Source organism: Arvicola amphibius, chromosome 2 (genome assembly GCF_903992535.2).
Source record: "Arvicola amphibius chromosome 2, mArvAmp1.2, whole genome shotgun sequence".
Classification (NCBI taxonomy): Eukaryota; Metazoa; Chordata; class Mammalia; order Rodentia; family Cricetidae; genus Arvicola; species Arvicola amphibius.
The window spans coordinates 95,779,609-95,798,492 of record NC_052048.2 but is presented as its reverse complement, the minus strand read 5'-3'; positions in this window follow the sequence as shown (position 1 = coordinate 95,798,492).

Here is an 18,884-nt window from a genome sequence, read left to right as displayed (position 1 = left end):
CCTTAGAAAGGGTAAGGCACATTGCTTTGGGGAAGGTCTAAGGCCCTCCCTACTATATCTAGGCTGAGAGAATAGGTTCCAAAAAGGACAGTAGAAGCAGTAGGGATAAATCCTGGTGCCACTACCAGTTGCCCTGTAGCCTGCCCAGCCATACAACTGTCACCCACATTCACAGGGAATACTTTGGACCTAGGCTGGTTCCTTCCCTGTCCAGCTGGAGTTGGTGAGCTCCCATTAGCTCAGGTAAACTGTTTCAGTGGGTGAACCCATCATGTTCTTGGCCTCTTTGCTCATATTCTCACTCCTCCCACTCTTCAACTTTGAGAGCTCAGCCCATTGCTCTGCTGAGGGTTTCTGCCTCTGTTTCCATCAGTTGCTGGATGTAAGTTCTATGGTGGTATTTAAGATATTCATCAGTCTGACTACAAGACAAGGCCAGTTCGGGCACGCTCTCCTCTATTGCTTAGGGTCTAAGATGGGAACATCCTTGTGGATTCCTGGGAATTTCTCTAGTGCCAGTTTTCTTGCTAGCCCCATAATGGCTCCTTCAATCAAAATATCTCTTTCCTTGCTCTTGTCTGTCCTTCCTCCATCTTGACTATCCCAATCCCTCAAATTCTCCACCCCACTCCCTCTCTTCCTTCCCGTTTCTAGCCTCCCTTCTTCCCCCAACCTCATGCCCTCAATTTTGTCAGACAATCTTATCTATTACCCCTTTCCAGGTAGTCTATGTATGTTTTTCTTAGGGTTCACCTTGTTTCTTTGCTTCTTTAGAATTTTAAGCAGTTAATTATTTAAATTCTCTAAATAAGGAGTGAGTTATTACTAGACTTAACAAAACCAAAGTCAGCTATGTCTGTTCAAGAAAGATTTAGGCTACAAAGACATTTGATGGGTAAAAAGCACATGACTTTGTAGGATACATTATCACTCTAAATGACAAACCTGAGAATATCAATCTCCTTCCAATTTAAGTATATCAATGTAATTATAATCAAAAAGAGATTCTTCAAAGAATAACAATGCAAGGGTACTTATGTGGAGCCCTGTAATGAAAATGCATTGCTATAATCAATTGTAGATATATTCAAGGGAGCTGAGGCAAAGGGAACACTTTAAAGGAAGAGTAAGGAATAGTATCTAACATACTTTGAAAATAGCATATCTGGATTCCAGAATTAGTGATAAAGGTTGACAACAGTGCAAGATGAAATAAATATATGCTGGGCAGATGTCCTCGTAGAACCATTCATTGCTATGTGGGGTTGGAGAGTTTTTTTTTTATGTGGTTGTGAACCTGACAGTGTCCTTGTGAGACATCCTACCAGCAAACATCTTTCCAAAGTTCTCAGCTTTATTTATATATTTAATTATCCCTTTTAGTTAATGCTAAATTTAAAAGTCTAGTTTGATTCTGAAAAGAGCCACAAGGCTTTTATTTATTTATTTATTTATTTATTTGGGTTTTTGAGACAGAGTTTCTTTGTAGCTTTGGAGCCTGTCCTGGAACTAGCTCCTGTCTCTTTTACATACAGGATTAGGTATGGGATCCCACAAAGCATTTAATATTTTATCTTTGGTCTCCAGTCTGTTGTTTTTCTACTGTTGACTGCCTCCCAGTTTCACTGTAGAAACAATAAATATTTGCTTGTCATAGAGCCTCACAAATCCAGTGTGTGCTTTGCTGACTTGAGATACAATAATCTCTGTCCCAACTATATGATATTCTCCTGTTCCCTTCTTTTACATTCTTTTTCTGTTTTTTAATTTTAATTTCTTATTTATTTTATATAACAATCACAGTCCCCCCCTCCCTCCCCTCATCCTCTCTTCTCCCACACCTAACCCCTCCCCAACCTATCCCCTCATCTACTCCTCAGAAAGGGTAATGGCCTCCCATGGGAAGTAACAAAGCCCAGACACCTTAAGCTGAGGCAGTGACCAAAGCCCTTTCCCCTTCGCATCAAGGTTTGAGCCAGGCATCCCCACCATAGGGAATGGGCTCCACAAAGCTAGGTTCATGCAACCAGCGATAGATCCTGGTCCCCCACTGCCAGGTGCCCCTCAAATGCACCAAACAACACAACTGTTGCCCACAGGAAGCGGGCCTAGTTTAGTCCCATGTTTAATGGATGACTGCAAGTATTTAGTGCAGTGACTAAATGACTAAGAAACACGTCTTAGTTACCTTTCCCACTGCTGTGATTAACTGCTACAATGAAAGCAGCTTAACTGGAAATAGGTTCATTTAGCACACAGTTCCAGGTTAGTACATTATGACGGGGAAGACAAAGTAGCCGGAGCTTGGCCGATCTGGTCATATTATATATGCATTCGGAAGAAGAAATCAATGAGTGTATGCACGTTTGTGCCTACTGCACACGCTCTGTTCATAAACAGTTCAGAATCACCTTCTTAGGGAACAGTGGCCAGAGTGGGTGGATTTTCCCACCTCAATCGCTGTAATCAAGATAATCTCCCACATACATGACCACATGCCAACCCAATCTAAACAATTCTCCCATTGAGACTTTCTTCACAAATGGTTCTGTCATGTAAAGTTGGAGACTGAAACTAGTCATCATAGCTTCCAGAATATTCTCCATGCTAACTCTGTGGATTATACTCTGCTCTCCCACCAAATTTCTGCTTCACTTCTCATTAATTTTTTTTTTCTTTTTTCTTTTTCTGGTTTTTCGAGACAGGGTTTCTCTGCAGCTTTTTTAGAGCCTGTCCTGGAACTAGCTCTTGTAGACCAGGCTGGCCTCGAACTCACAGAGATCCGCCTGCCTCTGCCTCCCGAGTGCTGGGATTAATGGCGTGCGCCACCACCGCCCGGCTAACTTCTCATTAATTTATTTTATCTCATTATGTCAAAATAACACAGTAATTTGAGCATCTTCATCACACTACAACATATTTTAGGAAAGTAATTATGGTTTGTATGCTGCACATCTAGTGTCTAGATAATGAGCTGAAAACATACTAGATTAAAGGTTTAAAAGACCATCATGGGACTGCGTTCAATATCTAGCAGCTTGAAATAATGGACAGAAGAGAATATATGACTTAAACATAGTGATGAGAATCATTATTCACCACTTATGAGAGGTAAAAGGAAAGTGTAAGGTTGATTTAATTTTAGGGGTCTCATAATCATTAACTCTAAGTGGATATTAGAAAGAATAATATCATTGATTGCTACAGTGTATACTGAAACTCCCAAAGAACTTTAGCAATGATTTTTATCACATAATCTTCACAAGATTACTACAGGTTGTCATTGTTCTGCAAGTGTGAAGACTCAGAAAATAATTGGAGTACAAAACTGAAGAGTCCTACAAATTTTCTTTAAGTTATTATATCCAATATTAACTATTATAGAAAAAATATAATATTACTTTTCATCTTTTAATAACTATAGGGTCACTTTGTTAACATATTTTAATTATTATTTAACTTTCAAATGTTTATTATGAAGATTCATTATTTTGGATTTTGTTGAGTCTATCTGGACTCAACAAAAAAAAAAAAAAAGCCTGGTGACTTGGACATCTGTTTCTTCACACAACTTCTTGTTTTGGTTTGTCTTTCTTTTCCTTTTTCTTCTAAGACAGGTTCTTAGCCTAGACTGGACATAGTGAATGTTAACTTCTGAAATTGAGAGTGTGCATCAAAGTTTTCATTTCCATTCAGACCTTCCATGGTGTCACTTTTGATGAGACAGACCTCCATAAACGGCCATTGCACACTAATGAGAGACTTAGGGTGACAGAAAAAAAATGTCCGCATTTGCATGGACATTTACTTTTACTTTTATTTTAAGTCATGTAAAAGGATACAGATAGCTTTATGGGGTCTGAGACAATCGAAATGTTAGGGTGTATCAACAAAGAGACTGTGAGAGCTGAACAAGCAGTACTAGTCAAAGTGACGCTGTTAACTGGACTCTTCAACATCCGACAAGAGGCTACACTGTTGGAATTGAGCCACTGTGCTTAAAGAAATGGATTCATATATCTAATATTACAATTAGATAATTATCAATAATTTTAGTCCTTGGTTTTCAGGGCTAGTGACACCTTGGCTAGTCTATGGGATTTGAAGTGTTTTGAGATGTTAGAGATTGGTTTGTTTCAGAGGTATAAATTACACAAATCTACTGCTCTTTATGAAGTTGAGGCCATTGATGAAGCCATTCATATCTTGCAAGGAGAGATAAATTTAGCATAAAAGAAATGGATTGAAACCCAAGTAACATACACAGCAATGACGTATGTTTTTTTCATTTGTATAACACATAAGCATGAAATTTCAAAACCATATAAATTTGAACCTAAGGAGGACTCTATCTGAAATGGTCCTGAGGGCATTATATGCCAACATATATATAAAATGGCTCCAGTGAAATAGAAATCCCCACATTCATTCAGAACTTGAGAGATTGGGTAGGAAATGAAATCATCACTAACACAAACATAGTAGGTCTGAAGAGCTCAGTATGAGAATATCTGATTTCTTCCCACATTTAGTCAGTCTTCGATGTGATATTCATTCAGTGTGTATGCATATATTATGAGTATATGTGTAGATGTGTGTGTGAGTACTCATGCACACCTACATGCACTGGCTAGCCAGTAGAATTAGTCTTTGTTATCTTAATAAATACTTCAAAGGCATTCACAGTGAAGAAAACTGATTGCAATGGAAATTTTCATGTAAGAGATGACAAAATTGGCCTCTAGGTAGATAACTAAGTGGGAGGGGCAGTTGAAGAAAGGTAAAGCTTCCACTAATTACCAAGGGATTAAAGAGATATTACCCAGATAAGAAAAATTATATTGTAGAAGAGGTGGCAAACGAATTAATGTAAGAGCCAGAGGAAGGGATAGAGTGTTGTAGAACACTGAACTCCAGACTAATATGGCGATTGCACACCTGAACTCCCTGAAGCTTTGATGACCTGCAAGAGGTCATTATCTACTTGGATAATCAACATTCTGTCATGGGAGGAGGGGAATTTACAATACTACAATGTTCCCTGAGGATGGAAAGGAAAATAATGATTGCTGGGGGTGGGGAGATACATTTTCTTCAGTGCTATAACTACTGCTATGCTCAGGGAATGCTGACCAGAGAAGAGGAATGTAACACTGGAAGAAGCACACAGGATGCTTCTCAGAGGTGATGGGAAGTTTTCCCTGTAGGAATGTGAATGGTTTTATTTGCTATTTAAGTGACCTTTTTGCATAGGAATCAAACATGGTAGTGATGGGACTTTATGTTTCGATAATATTATTACATGAAACTAGAACTCAGGGATAGAAGATATTTTGACATTTCAACAGTACAGATAAATTTCTAAGTACAATTAGGAGATTGTTATCTGCGTGTTCTTCTTGCTTCAAAGACACCCAAAAACGAAACAGGTGGTGATGTAAGACCCTGATTTAATATTTACATTTCATTTCAAATTTTCATGATTATTTTTTAAATTGAAGTGTGAACACCTGAAAGAAATTCTAAACTTTCCAACAGAGCTTTCCTTTAGATGTATTCTCTAGGGAGACAAGTTAAGGAATAAATTCAAAAACCCTTGTTACAAATGTAGGGTCATTTAAAATTATTTTTTATCTGAACTCAAAAGATGCCAAACTGGGGCTTATTACATTGTCCCAAATTGGCCAAGCTTTTGAGAAGGGCAAAGCTACAAACAGTCAATAAAAGTGAGAGCCCAAATATCTGGTGGGGTGTTGAGGGGAAAGACAAACCACAGGAGGTTATCAGTCAGAAATCGCAGCACTCCAAACTACAATGACACGGGTCAGTGTGCAAAAGAGGAATATCCTCGGTTCACAGAAGCCATAAGTTCAAGTTGCTCACTTGGAAGTATTGTAGCAAATGGGAGCTTGGGGGCACAGAAAGGAAACCCATACTGAAGGAGAAGTAAGGGGTTACAGCCTGGGCAAAAGCCCAATGTACTTACTAGAGATACCCAGTGTAAGGGTGAATCCGCATTTTATATTATTCTTCTCTTTGGGGCAGATTGTTGAATCAACAGGTCGAGGCTGCAGGATCACTTAATTTTTCAAGAATCTCCAGCTGCCACTGAGCATTAATGTGGCTGCAGTCGGCTCTGCATAGAAATTGGGGCAGGCTACAGACTCCTGCAGCTGGGCTCCTTTCTCACCTTTTAACCATATATGGATTACTTACATATGAAAATTAAGATCCTTTTATGACATGAGAGATATTGGAAGTAGCATCCTAGCATCAGTAACATACTGAGGACCCAGATCATGGTTTTTTAATAATGACTCAATAAAGAGAGCCAAAGTTCCACAGAGAAATGATTGATTTGGGTGAGATAAAGAAATGTGAAATGAGCTTAGAGTATCTCCAAAGTAGAGATAGTAGAGATAATGGAAGTGTTTGGAAGGGAGAGGAGGAAGAGAAGGAAGAAGAACTGAAGAAAGGAAGGGAGAAGAAGAAGAAAGGGAGGAAGGTAAAGAGCATAAAGTATAAAAATAAAGATATACATTCAATATAAATGAAAAAATTGAATACACAAATAAAAAGGAGAGATAAATGTTCCAGTTAATAACATTCCTTGAATGTTGTTTGGCCTCCTGGAGGAAGAGAACTGGTAGCCTCATTCATATGGGCTGGATATAGTTACTCCCCCAATAGCTGGATATAGTCACTCTCCAAAAAGACACCACAAAGGAGAGAAATTTAAAAACAAACAAATAACAACAACAACAATAACAAACCAACTCTGGCTAAGAAACGTGACAAAGGCTCCAACTCTGCCAAGTGAGCAGAGTCACAAATCAACCACCCGAGCCCGAGCCTTTGACACTTTTCCTCTGTGCTCCTTGTCCCACCAATCCCACCCTGGGCAAAGCACGAGAACCATGTGCCAACTGGATATTTAGTAATTTCTAAGACTCTGCACCCAGCCACGCAGAGCTGCCAAAGCAACAAGATCAAAGGAAGTCTGAAAAACGCTAACAACTAAGAAGACTTTACTGAGACATTATTAAAATCCACTTTGATATCTTGAATGAGATCCTGCAGGGGAAATCAGATCATGTGCAAAACCTAAGATGATCGGAATGAAGTGTGAACATGAGTCAATAGAAACGCGCCAATGTTGGCTCATTAGCTCTGAGTGAATTAGCTCACAAACAGAAGGTGATAATAATTGGGGAGGGGGGATACATTTGGAGTTTTTTTTTCTGACAAACTCAAATTATTCTCAAATTGTTTAATAATAAACAGAAAAGAAAATTTCTTAATAATACAAATTCCCATGTGTACTGTGCTTTCTCTTTACCTCAATTTCTGTCCCATATAGATAGACAGGGGGCACAGCCCACAACTTCAAAGGAATCTAGCCTGTTGTTAACATCTTGCCAACTTAACATTGGAAAGTGTATAATTCTCCCAGCAATTAAAATTCATCTGAAACACATTACACTGTTAATGCAGAGATGATGACTATGAGGTAACAGAGAAACAGTGGAAAGGGAAAGAAAATTTAAGGGAAATTTAAGCAAAAAAAAGCATGGTGAAGAGAGAGATGTTCCAGGCAGTTTAAAGAAACAAAAAGAAAGGAAATTTGCACACTGTCTATCTACTTAACTTCCACCCTATACCCCATAACCTTCATCTTCCACCAGATACAGTCCCTAAACCTCCCCACTCGATGCTGAAGAAAGAACAACTGATAGTGGAGACGTCATCAAGTCCTCTTCGTCAACACTAGATGCTCCACCAGCCCCCTGCACAAAGAAACACAGTTGGATCATTTGTACCAGGCCCACTCCGAACCAAGAACATTCTGTAGATGTAAAGAGTCTCCTGGTTTTTCTTTTTCCTATCATCACTGTCAGCATGGAGGGGACTCCTGTCCGAAGAAAAATATAGTTGAAAATATACATTAACCCCAAAACTTGAATTTCCAGATCCATACAGATATGAACCAACAACAAGGGCAGCACAATATTTCAGAAATTTCAAACATGAGAAGACAAATTAGGACTCAAAAGACTGACAAAAATATGAAAATGGAAAATATTGCAATGCTAGACATTACTATCTTAAAATATTTAAACTGATGTTGAGTTGATTAAAAATATTTTGGTAGGTCTTAAGAAGAGAATAAACATAGCAATAGCAAAGATTTCTTGACAGTAAGAGTCTGATTTCAAAATCAGTACATTACCTCTCAATTCATAGCAATCCAAACACTGAGAAAACCAAACACTGCCATTTAGAAAGCAAATATCAGAGAGAGAGAGAGAGGGAATCCTATATTCATTACTCTTTGCTGTTACAATGAAATATCACGACTGAAAGAGAATCATGAAATAAATAGTTTACTTTTGCTTAAGGTTTCTGAGGAAGAGTCTATACAGTGAGAAACCATGGCAGCAGGGACTGAAGGAGGAAGCTGGGATATTGTGTCTTAAACCAAAAGTACGAAGCAGAGAGAGCAAATAGGAGTGAATCAATGTTGTTGATTCCCCAAGACCAATCCCAGTAATGTGTTTCTTCCAGCAAAGCTGTATCACCTCTCTAGACAGTGCCACCAAGTGATGATGCAGTGTTCAAATATCCCTGTTCGGGATATTCTCATTCAAACCACCACAAGTTCAAAATAAAGGACTAGACATTTCTGACAGACTTGCGGGGGGGAGGGGGGGGTGTCACTGTCTAGACAGCAGAACACTGAAAGAATAAAACATTAAATGCATTTGTTCTTGCTACCTTTCTGTTGCTTTCCTGTTGCTGTGATAAATAGCATGGCCAAAAGCAACCTATTTCAACATCACCTAGGGACACAAAGGCAGGAACTTGAATCAGAAACCATGGGAAAATGCAGCTTAATAGCATGCTCCCTCTTTCTTGCTTAACCGCCTTTGTTACATAGCCCCAGGCCCAACTGCCTAGGGATGGTAGCACCATGGGTTGGCCCCTATTTCATCATTTAGCGATTAGGAAAATGCCTCATAGAGCAGAATGATCTGAGCAGTTCCTCAGTTGAAGGTCTTTATTCCCAGGTGATCTAGGTTTGTGTCAAACTGACAGTGAATGCCGACTAGGAAAGTGGTGAAAGCAATTCTTAAAGGCAGGGCAGAGCTGACAAAACAAAACTTGTCCTCACTTTGAGATAGCATTCTCACACCCACGTGTCTGTGGTGATAGTCCTGACTCCTAAAAACAAAGAGGAAAACATTATTGTTACCTCAACACATAAACAGATGTTTTAATTTTAAATCAAGCAAATTTAAATCAAAGTAAGTAAGTTCAACAATTAATATGAGAAATGGTAGAGGTGTTAGGAGGTAAATCATGGATTTTAGAGATGACAGAGTAAAGATTATCCCTTCAAGAGTCCTTGATAAACAGATCCTAGAAGTAGGAGGTTATTAGACTAAAATACCTAGTACCAGAAGTGGGCTGCCTTCTCTGTAGCTGATGGTTAGGGAGGTCACAGAATCCCTGAAAACAGTGCAAAGTCTTACCATTCCTTGAGGCTGCCCTCCAGAAGGGCATAAGATCCTTTATGGAAGACACCATGCACTTCAGTTTCATTGCATTAAGTTTTAATAGAAACACAAAATAATCAGCAGGAGACTGCCTCAGAGGTCAAACAATCACAAAGGAGTACGGATAGCCAGCATTGAAACAGTATAAGAATAAACCCAGATTTAAAAAAAAAATTACTTAGGTCAGGGATTATTTTGTGCAATGTCATGACCATAAAATAAAAATTTCGTTAATTCAGATAAGCTGTGAGGAGAATATCATGGTGATATACAGATTAATAGAAATGGGTTAAATTAATATGTAAGAGATTAGCCAAGAAGGAGCTAGAGCTAATGGGCCAAACAGTGATTTAATTAATATAGGCTGAATTTGCATATAAAAAATAAGCAAGGAAGAAATCGAAAGCTGGAAAAACTTGAAAACATTTGAAGTATTATTTATCTAACAAGAATTAATATCTAGAACATATATGACTTTTACAAAACTTAACAACAAAAGCTTCAATAATCAAATTTTAAAATGGTCAAGAATTCAATAGGTATTTCTCAGAAGAAGACATGCAAATAGCAATAAGCACAGGAAAAACTGGGGACTATCACTGATTAACCAGGAAATACATAGACTGTCTCATTCCAGGTAGAACACTTAAAATCAAAAAAAAAGGCAAAATACATCAAATTCTGGTGTAGACGTCAAAAACGGAGACCTTTAAATCCTTGGTAAGAATGTACATAAATTATTTGAATCGTTATGGAAACTCATTTTTAAATATCTAAAAATGGACCTAAAGGTTTGGTTCAAGGTTACAGTGAGTGCTTAGCATATGCAAAGCCCTGGGTTAAAAGGGGGGCATTGCTAAGGATGCAGTAACGCCACTGGAAACACATACCCAAAAGAAATTCGATCGGCAAGTTGAGAAGATGCTTGCACTGGTGTGTGCCTTGCAGCTTTATTCACAACACACAAAATACAGATTCAACAAAGGTGTCTATCCATGGATGGATAGCAAAATGTGGCAATGGGCTACCATAGGAAGAATACAGACATTTGAGACATCAGGAAACTGAAGAAATTTCCTGTCTAGCAACACAGATGAGGACCAAAGGGCAACCAACTGTGTGTTTTCACTCATTTGTAGGAAATAATTGATCTCAGAAGAGAGAAAGGAGAATGGGCACTAGGAACTAGAATCTGGTAAGATACAAAAGTGGAGGACGGACAGAAAACAATTAGACAAAGTTCAATTAAAAAAAGTGGAATTCGCTCAGGGGCTCCACAGGATGCTATAATATGTATTTCAAAATAACTAGTAGAATCTAAAGTTTCCCAACACAGAGCTGCTTGCTGCTTGAGATGAAAATGATAGTTATCCTGATTTGATCATTATGCATTGGAAAAATGCATAGAATTATATATAAACACTGCCTCGATATGAACACGGAATTTTGAGAACCGTGAGTACTATGTTCTAATCTAAAGCACCTTAAAACTGTGTTATTATCGGTGTCTTGACTCCACTGAGATTTGAATGCAGACGATGAGGGATGCCCTTGATACGGTCACCTGTGAAGATGTGAGCAAAGCAGCCCTGGGCAAAGGAGTTGAACTGCAATGACGTCATCTCACTACAGGTCGTAGCCAGTCGCACAAGTATCTGGATGTCCCAGCTCTATGAGTAGAGGCCAGGCATAGTGCTTCACTTCATATTCACTAGTCATTGCTGTGGTCTGCATTCATGGGAGTGGGTAATGCTGGACCACAGAGCTGATTTCAGCCAGGAGCAAAGTCCAGGTATCATCTCACTGGCCAGTGCTGCAGACAGCTGGGAAGTCAATGCCTCCATCCTGAGACCTGAGCCAGGAGGTGCCCACTAAATGGCCCATCTACTAATTAAGTCAAGTTGAAGCATAGTCTTACAGTAAATTTCCTCTATCATTGCAACATTTACATCTCCATAAATCAGGGTTTCAATAATACCCACCAGCCCTGCTTGCACACTTGTTCTTTTCACTCGGTTGTTTCCCCTCGTTTGCCACCAAAGAACATTTTGTCTGTCCTCTGACCTCTGAGCCTCACTCTCCCGCCTTCTCTAACTTTTGATTTTCTCACTTCCTTTATAAAACACTGTCAATCTTCCATGAAAATAAAGCCACTAACTTTATTGAATATCTAATATCTACTAACATGAGAAGTGAAGGACAGAGATGTCCCGGGTGGAAATCTGGTTCCTCCATGCAACATTTTGCACAGTTGCTTTGTCTTTGGTCAGTCAAATTAAGAGAATTGTTACTTCAGTAATTATGCAGGAGTCACATGATCTCTATTTATCCTCTTACAAATACAGAGGACCTAATAGTTTATTGGCAACAAAATCTGTCAATAATGTAAAAGTCCATCATTTATATAAAATTTGTGATTTATATAGGGTCTGTTACAAGTTAATGGAGCAACAATATATATTAAAACTTCCAATTAGTATAAAACAACCTATGTTACGGCATCTATTAACCAAGGATTTAATGAAAATTATGTAGATGTGATAATAATAATATCAGCAATAGCCAAGTCTCTTCTGCCCATTCTGCATTCCTTTTCCTAGAATGTGAACATTCTGGAGGTTCTCTGCACTGCTCATTGTCCTTTTACTGCATCATCTGGGCATGTTCTGAAACCCTAATTCATGAATGATTCATTCACACATTCATTAGAAAAGGCTGTATTCCATGCCTCTTGTGTACTACAGAATGGGAAAGATTTGTAAGACAGGGTAAATAAATGAGAATCAGGTCCCTACCCTGACGGTCCTATGTGTTACAAGACAGGAGAGGCCATGCTTAGGTCTTGAGCAGGCTTATTCTGTTGGTGCAGCCTCTGAACTATGTTGGAATGCAATGGAGATGACATTCCAATCAGTAAAATTAGATATAAGAGTATTTTTATATTATGGGCACAACCACACAAGTGTGCAAACAGACTATTATTGGACAATGCAGGCAAAAAAAAGATTCTTTTCTTTTTGTGACAGGGTTCTTCTGTGTAAGAGCTCTGGCTGTCCTAGAACTTGCTCTGTAGATCAGGCTGGCCTTAAACTCACAGATTTCCACCTAGCTCTGCCTCCCTAGTGCTGGGACTAAAGACAGGTGTCATCTGCCCCAGGCCAAAGGGGAAAATTTAATTCCAGTTAAGCAGAACGAATTAGAGTTGCAGAACAGGTAGCCATTTTACTGCCATTTTTGGCATTTTTTGGCATATTAAGGATTAAAACAATGGCTTCGTGATGTAAATCAAGTGTTCTACCACTGAGAGACATCTGCCACTCTGGTTTTTAGTTAAGATCACATTATGTCACTCAGCAGGGCTGAACTTTCTAATTCTTGTGGTCAATGCCATCCATGTTCTGGGTTTCTAGTTATGAGTCTTCTATCTTGTAAAGAATTGCTCAAATTTTGACATAACAATGCCAGTCACAGAGTCCATACATTTGCATTAGATAAATAAGTGAATAATGGACCAAGCATCTAGGAAAAGAATGTTGCAAACAGAAGAATTCACAAGGGGATACAGAGGCTCCATTTGAATAGATGAATAATTTTGCGTTGTTAAGCAGCCTTCATTACACTCAATGAACACCCATTGGCACAGGAACACCAAGGCACTAAGGAAAATATGTTTAAGGAAAAACAAGTCCTGTCTTAATCAAACAGATACGCACAAATGTCTTTTATCACTAGGAGGTCACATAAATAAACACCCTGATTCCAAAGAATGTGGTTGGGCTCATTTGTTCAGGGCCAATGACCTTGGTCAAGCCCAAGATTTAATTTCAATACTGTGAGATGGGAGAAATACTGAAAGGAACCTAATCCCTCATTATTTCTATGAAACAATTCTAAACAGGGTAAGAAGAATAACCTATGGCTATCTGTTTCTATCAGGTGTAATAGCTCTGTCAGGTATCGAATGACTCATCAAGCTCAGAAGACCACCATTTTATTCTGTGTTCAGAGTTATGAGGATTTGAGACTTCAGGCTGGACAGCATTGATTTGAAATGAGAGACTGCATTCTCAGATGCTAAAACTCACCGAGCCCGGTCCAAAAGTACTTTCACTAGAGAGGACCTGGCATATTTGACACAGCTAGAAGAGGAGAGTTTGTTCTCTCATAAAAAGTACCTACCTTCCTTTGTAGGAGGTAAGAAAGGTAGACCAAGGCAAAATAGAAAGAGCAGCATGTCTGTGTGAGACTGTCTCTTCTAGAACACCGCTTCATTGTTGGAATCAGTATGACACTACATCTGTGAAATACTGACAGCTGAAGGATTAAATAACAACCTTCAAAATCGCAAAATGGTTTAAAGAGTAGAGATTGGAGTTATACTGGGTTTTACTGAAGCTTGGACCATACTCAGGAATATCGTACTGCCTTAGTTTCTTCTGCCAGGAATGTAGTGTAATGCTCTGACATTAGCCATTGAAGAGAGAGGGTTTATTTAGCGCACAGTTCTGGGTTACAGTCACTCATGACCAGGGAAGTCAAGCTATAAAGCTTGAATCAGCTATTCACATGAAAATCAGAAGAATTCTCAGAATCAGAAGAGAGCAGTGAATGCATGCCTATGTACCCCACTCCCTTTTTCTAATTATACACCACCAAGTTCTGTCCACAATTCAAATGGGTCTTTCCACAACAGTGGAACATAATCTTAATCAGTCATGCTCAGAAGCCCATCTTGTGGATAATTCAAGAATGACAATGGACACTATCACAACTAGTTGGCATGTTTAAATTCAGATGACATATTTCTCCAAGCGCTCCCTCTGGATATACCACTTAAACTTATATTACAAAGGACCACATGATATTGAGATATCGGAAATACAAAAACATGTCTTTTCAACTCTGGAAGATAGTACTTTTCTCCAACCTGAATTTCAGAGCTGATGCCGGGCAGGGGTTGGGACCGTGGGGGTGGAGGATAAGGGGAGATGGGGGAGAAAAGGGAGAAGGCGAAGATAGGGAGAGCTTGAGGGCATGGGATGGTTGGGATGGAGGAGGGGTGGATGTGGGAGGAGGGAAGTAGATATCTTAATTAAGGGAGCCATTTTAGTGTTGGCAAGAGACTTGACTCTAGAGGGGTTCCCAGGGGTCCAAGGAGATGTCCCAGCTTGTTCCTTGGGCAGCAGAGGCCCCCGAGGAGCCTGAGCTGTCCTTGTCCTTAGCCCACCTGATGAATATCTTGCATTTACCATAGAAGCTTCATCTGGTGATGGATTGAGGAGATAGAGACAGAGACCCACTGGAGCACTGGACTGAGCAGAAGGAGGGAGAACAATGCGCTAAGGAAGTCAGGACAGCGAGGGGGGTCCACTCCACTGAGACGGTGGGACACATCTAATGGGAGATCACCAAGGCCAGTTGGAATGGGACTGATGGAGCATGTGATCAAACTGGACTCTTTGAATGTGGCTGATGGTGGAGGCTGACTGAGAAGCCAAGGACAATGGCACTGGGCTTTGATTCTATGGCATGGACGGGCTCTGTGTGAGCCTTGTCTGTTTGGCTGCTCACCTTCCTGGACCTGGGGGCAGGGGGGAGGACCTTGGACTTCCCATAGGGTAGGGAACCTTGACTGCTCTTTGGCCTGGAGTGGGAGGGAGACGGGGAGTGGGGGAGGGGAGGGAAGTGGGAGGAGGGGAGGAGATGGAAATTTTTAATAAATAAATAATAAATAAATAAATAAATAAATTTTCAGAGCTGAGAGCTTCACCGGAGCTGCTCAGGAAAGCAGAAAGGTCTATGGTGTTCAGCCTTCCGTTCTTCCTCCAACTGTAAATTGGTTTGTGAATTTGCATAAGAACTTAGTAGATTTCCTATGGAAATCAGCATTAGTCATCTCTGGAGCTGTATCCACATATGCCTTTTAGCAAGATCAGTTGGTTCCAGAAGCTGAAGCTGTGTTCTAGACACTGAAGGTGAGGAAGGCAATGGCATTTGGGAGTGACTGACTAGATAAACATTCATCAAGAAGACTTCCAAGGAGCACACAAAAGACCCCTGTTAAGACAACATTCCAGTGGTGTCTTGTGACCTTGTGTTGTTCAGTGGGGAACAACCCTAAGCAAACTGCCCATCTCAAGAAAAATGCTAGTCAATATTTGCGATTCTTGCTTCTGCTTCAAACAGTTCAATATTCAGAGCAGTGTGGAGGAATAACAGATAGAACAATGTGAGGAGGTGTAGAAACTGATTCCAGATGTTCATACTAAAAGCATACAAGCCTGAGGTAGCTCTAAATTGGAGGATATCATGGAATAGTCACAAGAGGAAAGCTTTAAATTCCAAGTTTTATTGTTATACTAATGTGATATGCTTAACATCCCTAAGATCAAGTCAGGTAATGGGAAGAGAGATGGGGCAAAGCCTGGCCAGAGGAGTGACAGCAGGAAAGCGAGGCTTTCCATTCCTTGAAACATAGATACCAATAAATTAACAACACAAGCTTGATATCACACAAATATTAAACATTTGAATTTAATGAATATGAAGTAATTCAATTTTTATAAAATTATTTCTTATAGAACTTGGGATGTAGGGATCACAATGAACCCCCCCCTTAGAGATGTTATTATTGTTACTCTATATATTATTACATGTGAATTTGGTAGATCAGACACATATGTCATTTCTAAGCATTAAAATTATCAGTCTACATTGATCCTGCTTGGTTGTTTAGAGCCCTGCATGTAAGCTGCTAAGGATTGACTTGGAAAAACTGGTCTAGATACTGGGAAGTTGATATATATAATGCATACATTATATAAACATATATATCCTACCTATCTGTACTAAATTAGTTATTACTAAATAGAAAGATAATTTACTAAGTCCATAGTACAGAGTAGTAAAGTTAAGAATAGGTTTATACTTTTTATTCTAGCTTCTATTTAGGAGAAAGTTAAGAGGTACTCAAAAATGAAATTTTCTTTCTTAATTACAGAGAAAAATACAAAATATTTATAAGAAAGTAAAAAGAACTATTGATAATATTGATCAATATACACAAGAATAAGAAAGGCAAATGTCTATTTCCTCTTGTGTAAATTCTAGACTTAATAACATATAAAACTAGGGGTTGAAGCATAGTTACTGAGTCAGCTCAGCCGTTGATAAGTAAGGTTTGCTTCTTGAAAAGACACAAGTTCAATACCAAAACCTAGATCCACCTGTATCTTCAGGAAATCCAATGCCCTCTTTCTCGGCACCTATGAATACCTACAGTCTCATACACAGAAGTCCATACCCACACATATACATATAAGATACTTTAAATATAAAGAGGTTTATTTGGAAGACAAGAAAATACATGATGGAACAAAATGATAGCAATATAGTCATCATATAAGTGAATATATTATGTACATGTCTAAAAACGTTCATAATGAGTTCCGCTATTGTTTAAAATGGCGAGATGCTAATTTTTAAAAGGGATTCAGGATATGGAGTGATTTTTGTTCTTTTCTTTCATGCACTGCTAAATTTGCAATCTCTGCAGTGAAGAGCCTGCCAAGAAAGGTCTGGGTAGAAGTCTATTCATGTCGCTGCTGTCAAGCAAGGCTCCTTGGGGAAGAGATGAAAAGTTAATGTTCAAGTTGCCTGCATGAGGGTTAACAGGTTGGTCGCTGCAGCTAACCCGTACCAGGCATAGCATAAAAGTCCTTTGCAAGTAGAGGGCACCTGTTTTCAGGACTGGAAGATGGATTGGCATTATATATTTTATTATTAAAAAGGCAACACTGGAGATGATTAAGTTTCTAGGAGCCAGTCAGTGCATCAGATAAGAGGCGGCTGGCTTTGACCGGGTAATTTCACCACTGTGTAGCAACCTGAAAATGAGAAAAATGTTGTGTCCAACGGAATTCATCAAACCCCTTTTTTTCCACCGCAAAATATTTGCTAGTAACATAAAGCCAACAGCATGAGTCAAGTAACAAAAATATGGTAAAGATTCCATAAGAAAATGAAGTAGAAATTTGCCATTGTTAGTGATAAAAGGATGTACAAGATGGATTGCTTTCCCCCAAGTTTAACTATGTGTAATTCATACACTATGACATTGTTTATGCAAAACCCTAAACAAACAATGCTGGCCAAGGAAAATAAGGGTTCTAACTTTTATTCTCTACTGAAATTCCCAGATTATATACTAATAACTACACTTCTCTCTTAAAAATAGGAAAAGCATGAAGTAGCTTAGAAGATTTCAAATAAAAATTAAAAATTTTTAAATTTAGAAATTTAAATAAAATGTGAATGGCTACCAGCATTCCAAATCTACAGAAGTCTAGCAAGATGCAATGGGAAATATCAGCACTTGACACTGGCTTCTCAAACCTCATACCTAATCTGTCATTCTTTCGGTAACTCAGACATATTTATCCATGTGTCTGAAATTTGTGCTCCTGGATAACAGTGTGCCATGCTTTGAGTATATGAGGACTGGTAAGCAACTTCATTCAATGGTTTCAAATACTGCCTGATAGTAATCACTTTGTTAAAATAATATTTTATTTAAACATATAAACATTCAATAGTTATTATTGTTTTATCATGGTGCAAAGTAACAGTCTTTGTGTAGCCCTATCCTTTCCAGGTCTGGAAATACAGGAGAGATATCCTGCCATGCCATACCTTACAATCTCCTATTGAGTCACACAGAACTCTTTTGTCTCCAAGGGAAGCAAAATGTACAACCAACTCATATGTAAGTCCTCTATAGGTGGGAAGGCTAACATTTTTGAGAATTTAAATCATATAGTAGCCAAAAGAGTAGTAAAACTATTTTTGCTTCCTCTGGAAAGCTTGGATTTATACTGCTGTATTCAGCTTCAGACACAAATGTGGATTATTAACTTAATAGCATGTCCGGAGTCACTTTTTATTTATTAAGGTTTTACTATAAAAGAGCTAATACTTGCCCTATTTTAGACTCTTATAGTCCAAATCCAAAATCAAAATGTACTTCTATTTGAAAAGTACCCTATGTACTTGTTCATCATACATCAATGTTTATTTATAAAGCAAGCAATATTTAACTAAAAACAATAAGACCACACTTAGAAATTTAAATGATTTAAGACATCATATTAAATACACAGAGTGAGTTTCAAAACCACTGCAGGGCATAAGCTCAAAGAATATCCTCTGTGGGGATATTTGAAGAAAGACACCTACTGGGTTTTGAAGAATGAGTTAGATTTTTCTATAAAGAAGGCTCAGATATTAGAAATCTAGTCAAAAGCAAATAACAAATTTTATAATAATGAA